We start from the raw sequence: 8,352 nt of genomic DNA, 5'->3' as shown, positions 1-8,352 counted from the left end.
CAGTTCCTTAGAGCACAAGTCTTATGAGGAGCGGCTGAGGGAGCTGGGGTGGTTTAGCCTGGAGAACAGGAGGCTGAGGGAAGACCTTTATCGCTCTTGACAACTACCTGAGTGGAGGGTGTAGCGAGGTGGGGGTCGGTCTCTCCTCCCACATAATAGGTGATAGGACAAGAGGAACTGCCTCAAGTTGCACTAGGAGAGGTTTAGATTGGATATTAGGGGAAAATTCTACACTGAAATTGTTATCAAGCATTGGAACAGGCTGCCCAGGGAAGTGGTTCAGTCGCCATCCCTGGAGGTATTTAAAAGACGTATAGATGTGATGCTTAGGGACAGGGTTTAGTGATGGACTCTGGCAGTTGTACTTGATCTTAAGTGTCTCTTCCAACCTAAATGATTCCATGATTCTTGCATTTCAAGCACATTGGTGAAAAGCATACAATCAACTTGGTCAAATGCTAGAACTGCCTTTTGTTTAAACAACATCCCATTTATTTGTCGTACTTCACTCTTTCTTCCTTCCCCTTTCAGCAGCTTTTACAGAACTTTTCTGTTAGAAAATATCTGGTACTGAAAATCTTCTCTTGAAATTACATAGTGTAAAAACGAACTGTGCTCTGCCCATTCCAGGAGAAAACATGTATGCTTGCTATTGAGTGTAGTATCTGTAGCAATTTTTAACAGACTCTTTTATTCAGACTGCCTACATCTTTCCGCAAAATCCCCTTCTAATAAAATATGATTTGCAGTGTCTTGCTTGAATACTACTTTTTTTTCCTGTTAGTAATCCTTGCTATAACTTGTGGAGGTTGACCAAGGCTTTTGTACTACGTAATTTTGTTATTCCAAATGAGGTCTTGATGACTGTAATAGTAAGGCTGTATTAGATTACCCTAGATGCCTATGTGAACTTAAAGTGCACTCAAAACAGAAATTAAAAGTCAGAAGATAAATTTGGCTAGTGATACATTCTTAATTATGTAAAACAAAGTACATAGTTGAGATGTTCTACACTTGTGTCTAGAGTAGAGATTAACAGAAGCAGAGGCTACTCGTTCGGGCTTGTGGTGGCCTTTTCATTTGGAACAACCATAGCACCTGCTGTTTCAACTATTTTAATTGTGGTTCAGCAGCATATTGTCTTTTTGAGGAATGAAGATAGTGTACAAATGACTCATACAAATTTACATTCTTTCAGCAGGCAAGAAATCCTGAATGCCTACCACAGGTTTTAAAGCCTGTTTGGGGGGAAAAAAACACCATTACCAAACACCTGTTTGTTAATTTAAATAAATTAATAACTTTAGTATGAGACTGTTCCAGCCTGTTCTGTGCTCCTAAGTTTTACCAATAACAGTTGCACTTGTTGGGGCAGCCTTTCACACCTACTTCAGTCAGTTTTGTGAGGAGAACAGACCTGTGGGTAAAATTGCACCACTTCTTGCAGTGATGCAATGTATCTATTAGCATGTGTGTGCCCACATAAAAACACACGGGAGCAAGCAATTGTGGAAATTCCTGTTGCAAGGCAACTGAAGGGATAAGCCTAAAACAAGGTTTTCATGAGCAAAAAGAGAATCAGTTTGATGAACAGGATATAATTTTCATTAATTTTAAATTGAGATGGTAATATATTTGATTACTTAAACCGATAATTTCCTATTAATGATAAAATAGTAAAGGAAAAATCTGGTGCTATGTGTTGAACCTGCGTTCACCTGGAGGTTCCCATCTGAGGATACTCAAAACCGTCCTTGAAACACGATCGCTAGGTGCAGATAAATTAGGTAAGGTTTTTCTGCCTTAATAGTTCAATTCCCGCTAAGTGTTCCCGAAGATGCATTCCTGTAGCATTATTCCTGGACATCATTTTTAGATCCATGGCTTAGAGCAGGAAGGAGGAAGGTGTCATGGCACATGCGGTGGCAGCAGCCCTTCTTGTTCAAGGCATGCTTGTGGAATTGAGCACAACTTTCTCATTGCTTTCTAGTGTCTTATCAGCAGTGTCTCCAAGAAGATACACTTGCATCTCTCCGAGCAGTTTCTGAGAAGGGACGCCATCTGCCCAGTTGAGGTGTAAGACCTCTAACAGAGCTCTGAAGAGACCCGTTTGTACTGTTGGAGTGATCAGGATGGAAGCGCCTGGGACGTAGCACACCTTCTTACCCCCCAAACCTCACCAGACAAAAATAATAACATGTTTGTGGAACTGAAGTTTATCTCTTAAACTAGGCAAGTCCACTGAGGTAGATTTGTATGTATATCACTTTGTTTTTAACTCACTCATAAATTCACCTTCTTTTGTTTTGTTTTTTAAACAATTAGTCCACTTTCTAATAAAACTAGATATAGAAAAGTCAGGTTCCATTCAAAATTTTCATACTCATGAGATTCTCTCAGTTCTCAACTTGTTACTTCCTTTGCTCACTGAGGACTGGTGTCCTCACTAGATATCACGTGGCTATTGCTGGATTTTCTTCCTCCAATTTATCTTTCCTTTGTAGATTAGTCCCTGCAACTCCCTGCTTTCTTGATTTGCTGCCCTTTAAAATCTTGGTTTAAAGTATCTGGTTTTTTTCCTTTACCCTCTTCTGTCTTTTTGCTGTTATGCTGTCACTTCCTCTAATATATAAGCTTTTTATAAAATGCATCATTCCTGTTGCTATCAAATTTTCTCATGAATTGAACATCTAGCAGCTTCTCACAGAATCCACCCTGTAGGCCCCCAGCTACCCAAACCTTGCCACGCAAAGCCAATACAAAGTTTTATTTTATAAAATTGCAAAATTAAACAATGACATGGCACTTGTAGGCAAAAGTCTTTTGTCAATTGCTTTAAGCTGTTTTCTTAAACTGAAATTATCATGCAACGTTTTGTAAGGCAGATATTTCAAACCTCAATGGATAATATGCTATAATTACTACTTTTAAAAGGGTTACTAGCAAAAGTCCATAAAAGTGAAGTAATTGTACTTTGTTTCCTAATTCTTCATACTAGATGAATTGCCATCGCAACGCCTTTTAATTTCAATTCAAAGTAGACAAAACAGGCAACTCCTTTGCAAATGCAATCCCATCTCCTACTCTGGCTAAATCGCAGAGATTTTCTTGAATATTCCCATTTCTGATACAGGTCAAAAAAGGTAAATTACAAGTAACGCTGCAGATAAAAAACCATGCCTTATTTTTCAAGTAATAATGTCGTCTTCTAGCACCTGGTGTCTGCATTAACAGTAGGCACTAAGACATGAACTGATTATTTTGTTACATGTAAAATCCAGTCAAACCCTGTTCTCAATTGTCTTATTGTGGCACTGCACAGATGTGTGCTTACTGGGTACCTATTGCATCATAGCTTCTTCCAGTCCCCAGAAAGCACTGCCTAGAGCAGAAATCGCTAGTCACAGTAGCAATTTCAAGGACTGTCCCCTGCCCTAGTTCAGGGTTATGCTTCTCCCACATGTGAACCGCGGAAGCAGACATACACCCCCAAACAAGCACCCAAATGTCATCAGCAGAGGTCTTCACTAGTCATCCGTGCCTATGTTGCACAATGTGTAGAACAACAAGGGATGCTAACCTTCCTGCTCATGATCCTCTGTCTCCTCCAGCCCCCAGGATGGTAGCCCTCACTAAGGTTCACCAGCCTCTACAAACTTGCTGGTAACTAGACCAGTTCGTTGCCAGCACCTGTGTCATAGACACTCACCTGCTATTGCCTCACCTGCTCAGCCAAGCAGGCCAGGAAAGATGGAAACACCCACAGAGAATTTTTAAATTCAGCCTTTCAGAAGCTTACAATTTTAGTATGGGTTTGGAAGTTTTTTTGGTGGTTATTTTGGTTTTGGGTTTGGGGTTTTTTTTTGGGGGGTGGGGAGGAGCAGGCAGAATGAGATGTCCTACCCAGAATGGTCTTAATTTTTTGCCGTACTGTGCATGGGAGAGGTGCTGGGAGCAGAACATTTTAGAGTCACCCAGGCAAACAGGCATGAAGGCCCACGAGACAGGTAGGAAACAGAGGATGTCTCTAAACGTTGCATGGTGTACACACAGTGGGAGCTATCTAAAAGCTCTTAATTTCGAGGCAACAGGGTTTGCTGTGGCTTGCTGATCAAAGATTGCGTTTTAGTGTTGAAGACTTAGCAGAGCAGAGGAAGACTGAGTTTTTCTTGTCAGGATTTGGAGGGAGGGGGGCTTTCGTCTGCTGCAGCAGATGAAAAGAACAGCATTATCAGATGAAGCGAAGAACAAGAAGCTAACAATACTAAAGCATGTGCAACCTTATTTCACCCAGTAGTTGGTAATTCTAGCAACTACCCTGAGGGTTAAGCTTCAGACACACTTGCTGTAGCTGTTGTAATGTAAATGTTACAAATATAAGGGATTCAGTTTCTTCCTAAATGTCCACAGATGTATGATGAAGTATAAGCATAACAGACTTGTAACTTCTAGGTATTAGGGGTTGCCAAATCCAGCAGCCTGAGAGAGGCCAGGCTCCCGCAACTCCGTAACCCCGGGTACAATCAGCAGTGAGGCTGAGCATGTATTCCCAGTGGGCAGGTACAAACAGCCATCTACAACACATCTACACACATATACACGGCTGGCTACACAGATCAGCACAGACAGACACACTCAGCACACACACAAACACAAACGGCACCAACAGCCTCACCCTGTTCCCCTCTGGCTGATCACGATGAAGGTCTGTTTGTGGGAAACAAGACAACACAAACTGGAGGGATCCACTTACAAAGTCAGATCCCTCCAGTTGCTGGGCTCAGGCACCCAGTCTGCTCAGTAGCTGCCCCTGGATCCCAACCTCCCCAGTCACTGGCACCTGGATGTACGAGCCCCTGAGGCTGCAGCCCCACTGCAGTTGCTGGGAGAGCCCCCGCTTGCCCACAGCCATGCACACACGCACGCAGAGAGGCACAAGTACGGATCCACCATTAACTGTGCTTAGACATGCAGGGCATCCATCAAGCGGCTCTGGATCCTCACTCTCCACGGCTGATGGCGTGTGGGCATGCAAAGCTCTGAGGCCCGCAGCTCCACCCCAACTGCTGGTATGGTATATTTAGCCTATTCTCCGCTCAGATTTTCTCTAAACACCTTCGACTTTTAAAAAAAAAACAACCACTATTAAATGTTTTATTCATGTAACATTGTTTTGCACATAGTGAATGCATGGACTATCTCATGAACTGATCACAAGAGGAGTTACTGGATACCAGATACTTGAAAATCATTCGTTGTGCTTTGTCATCTCTAACGCTCCTTCTGTTTCATGACTAATGAGATATAACTTTTATAACATATTTTTTGTCCTGAATTAAATTCCTTTTAGCAAAATGTATTTCCCTTACCAATTTGAAGTGATGACATAAATACAAAATCTATTCTACAACCATTTGCACAAACAGAATTACTGTCTGATGTTCACATAAGGAATTGAACTTCTCTGTCCATTTCCCAGAAGTGAAGTTCTCACATGTAAAAGTAACTATGATGCAGACTGGTCCTTATATGTGCAGGATGAGCAGAGGGGCCTTCCAAGCATCCACAGAAAGCAAAGCAAGGGAGGCTGTGGCCAGCTAGGAAAAGCAAACTTCTGTAAATCACTCACATGACTTTGTATTATTATGTCATTACTATTCTCATTAGTATGACAGCATTAGTACCTATCTGGAAAATAACTCCGGAGAAAAGATTGCTTACTGAAGTGAAATTTTACTTTGTTATTTTTTACTTCATTGTGGTTTTTAAAAAAAAAATAATAGCAAGACTCACTAACATAGAACTGTTTGTGTTTGTGCTGGTGAATTTTAGCAAAAACACTCTTTAGACGAGGAGCAGAAAGGGAAATGCTGGTACTGACCACAAACAGAGTTTGGTCTTACATTTATTAGCAACCGGCAACTTAAATGTGTTCTAAAGTACATGAGTGTAGCATAAGATGTAGGGGGAAAGTACAAAATACAAAGCACAGCTCTATTTTTTATAGAGATTGTTCTCCATAACACCGTATTTTTCAGCCTAGGGAAGTATGCCTCCACGGGCATCTTGAATGGCAGACATTGAATGGGCTTTCATTTTAAGTAAATCAGTTTTCTTAAAGGCTCTCCAGCAAGCATTTGGAATGGACATTAGTTAAGTCTCCAGGCAACTTTGGTCTCCAGGAACAAGGTCTCTTATCTCTGTTAACCTCTGCATAGATTCCTCCAGAGAAATGTTCTTCCTTTTTCTTGTTTCTGATCCAAAAGCAAGGCCAGCTGTTTGGCAGCAAGGCTGGGCACTCAGCCAGAGCTCTACTTGATCTAGAAAAGGTTTTATCTTTCCTAATGTATACTGTAAATATTTTGTTCTAGCAGATCTGTTTTGAAACTTTCCTGGGTGATTGAGGAGATCTGCCCTGAGACATCACAGACCATTTCTTCTTCCATGTGGGTAACTGCAGATGTAACTCCTGTGAGACCAAAACATTTTGCCCATAATTCTTGCTGGCTTCCATGTGGCCCAAATGAGAGAGTTCAGAATGAATGAGAGAGTTTGAACGAGGCCCAGCAAAGAATTACGCCATGCAATACAAATGTCAAGAAATGGTTCTTAGCAGCTGTGCAGAAAGCTGAGGCAGAGCTGTCTATCCCATAAATGGCACAATCAAGGTCAAATCACTTCCACCCTGTCTCCTAGCCCTATGCCAGAGCCATTGCTAGTAACCACAGATCGTTTACAGGCCAGCACCAAGCAATAGGATCTTTACAGCCAGGCTAAGTAGCGCCTTATGCACCACAACCTGTGCTCAACAAGAAACATGTTACACTCAGGGCCGGGAAAGGATAGTAGAAAACAGCAGGAAGAAATATAGGGCAAAAGGTGAAAGAAGCAGCTTCCGCATCCTCAGGGCAGCAGGGCATATAGCTATGCACCTCGGGCATATAGTTTTTGCTCTCCACTCCTAACAGATACAGTCCAAGGGAAGACTCTGAAGGGGTCTGGACTTCACAGCCAAGAGTCCAAATTAACTTTTTTCCAATGAGAAGGAGGTCCATGCATCCTTGCCACCACACCAAAAGAAAAAGACAGCTGAGCAAGTTTCATCTTTCTGTGAGCAGAATGAGTGCTCCATCTATCTGCTCCATGGCATCAGTCAATACCGTGAGCTCTGCCAGAGACTGCAAGAAAAGAGTATCCCATTGTGAGCTTCATCTAGCAGCAACTATGACAAGCAAACAAACAGCTTCTAGTTAGAGTTGTAGTACTGGAGGCCAGACTGTGCAAAGGCAGGCTCCTGGCTGCAGTCAGACCTCTCACTCGGCTGGGAAGCACATCTGGAACTGTTTCCAGCCTTCTGGATGCTCTAAGCCAATGGTGGTTTTGAGGCATGGGAGAGAAATGAAGCTGCTCCTTCATGGGTGTTTCACCTTGGGACGTGGCAGCAGGAGTGGCAGCTTCTCCTTGCTCTGGCCCATGATGTGCCTGGAAGGGCATTAGCTATTCTCCTAGCTCAACCTAAGCACCAGAAATTGGTGCCTGCTCTGCAGGCAACCAGAAATCCTGATCTATTTCAACACTGACATTTCACTCCCCCTTTCTCATGTCTTTTCTGCTGTCACCACAGTAAATGAAAGCTGTTTCTTCCATGTTACTTACATGTCCACAGAGCGCTCAACAGCCCAGGAGCTCAGAAGCATGGACTTACTATGGAGCTCATGCTTGCTGAGGTTCACACTAATATCATGAACAAACTTCTTAACTCTGTTCACATGGCTGTGGAGTGGAGACTGCCATGGCAGATAACTATCCTGTTCACCGTCAGTACCCACAGATGAGAGATACAGGTATTGCCATCACAAGAGGGCTTTGGGATATTTAAGTATGTCCTGTTCATCTACAGTATTCAAGATCCCAAAGTCACATCTCTTCCACTGCATATGCGTAAGGTCCCAAGATTAAATGGTACTGACAAACTGAAGAAGTCCTGGAGAAGTCCCAGCTGATCTCTGCTGCAATCTGTCCATGCACTGGAAAGAACCGTTGGTGAGGCTGTTTATCATGTCCCAAGGGAGGCAGGGGAAGTTGTAAAGTGCTATATGGTTCCAGTATTATGCTCAGGAGGATTTGGTGCAAGAAAGTTGGAGTGCTGATAGAAAGTCTGGGGGAAAGTTGTCTGAATACTGTTCTGCTGGTCCCTGGCCTTGACTTTATCTCTTTCAAAGAGCAAAGGGCAAATGCGTGTGCTGATGGATGAGTAAGTGCTCTGCCAGTTTTCATGTTCCCCAGCCAACACCCCCATCTGTCCATTCCAGCTCTGTTGTCCTTACTCTTAGTCCAGGCCTTTCTCTACAT

The sequence above is a fragment of the Chroicocephalus ridibundus genome, chromosome 2, assembly GCF_963924245.1.
Source record: "Chroicocephalus ridibundus chromosome 2, bChrRid1.1, whole genome shotgun sequence".
NCBI classification, from domain to species: Eukaryota; Metazoa; Chordata; class Aves; order Charadriiformes; family Laridae; genus Chroicocephalus; species Chroicocephalus ridibundus.
The sequence above is the reverse complement of the archived record's forward strand: the minus strand, read 5'-3'. Positions refer to the sequence as shown.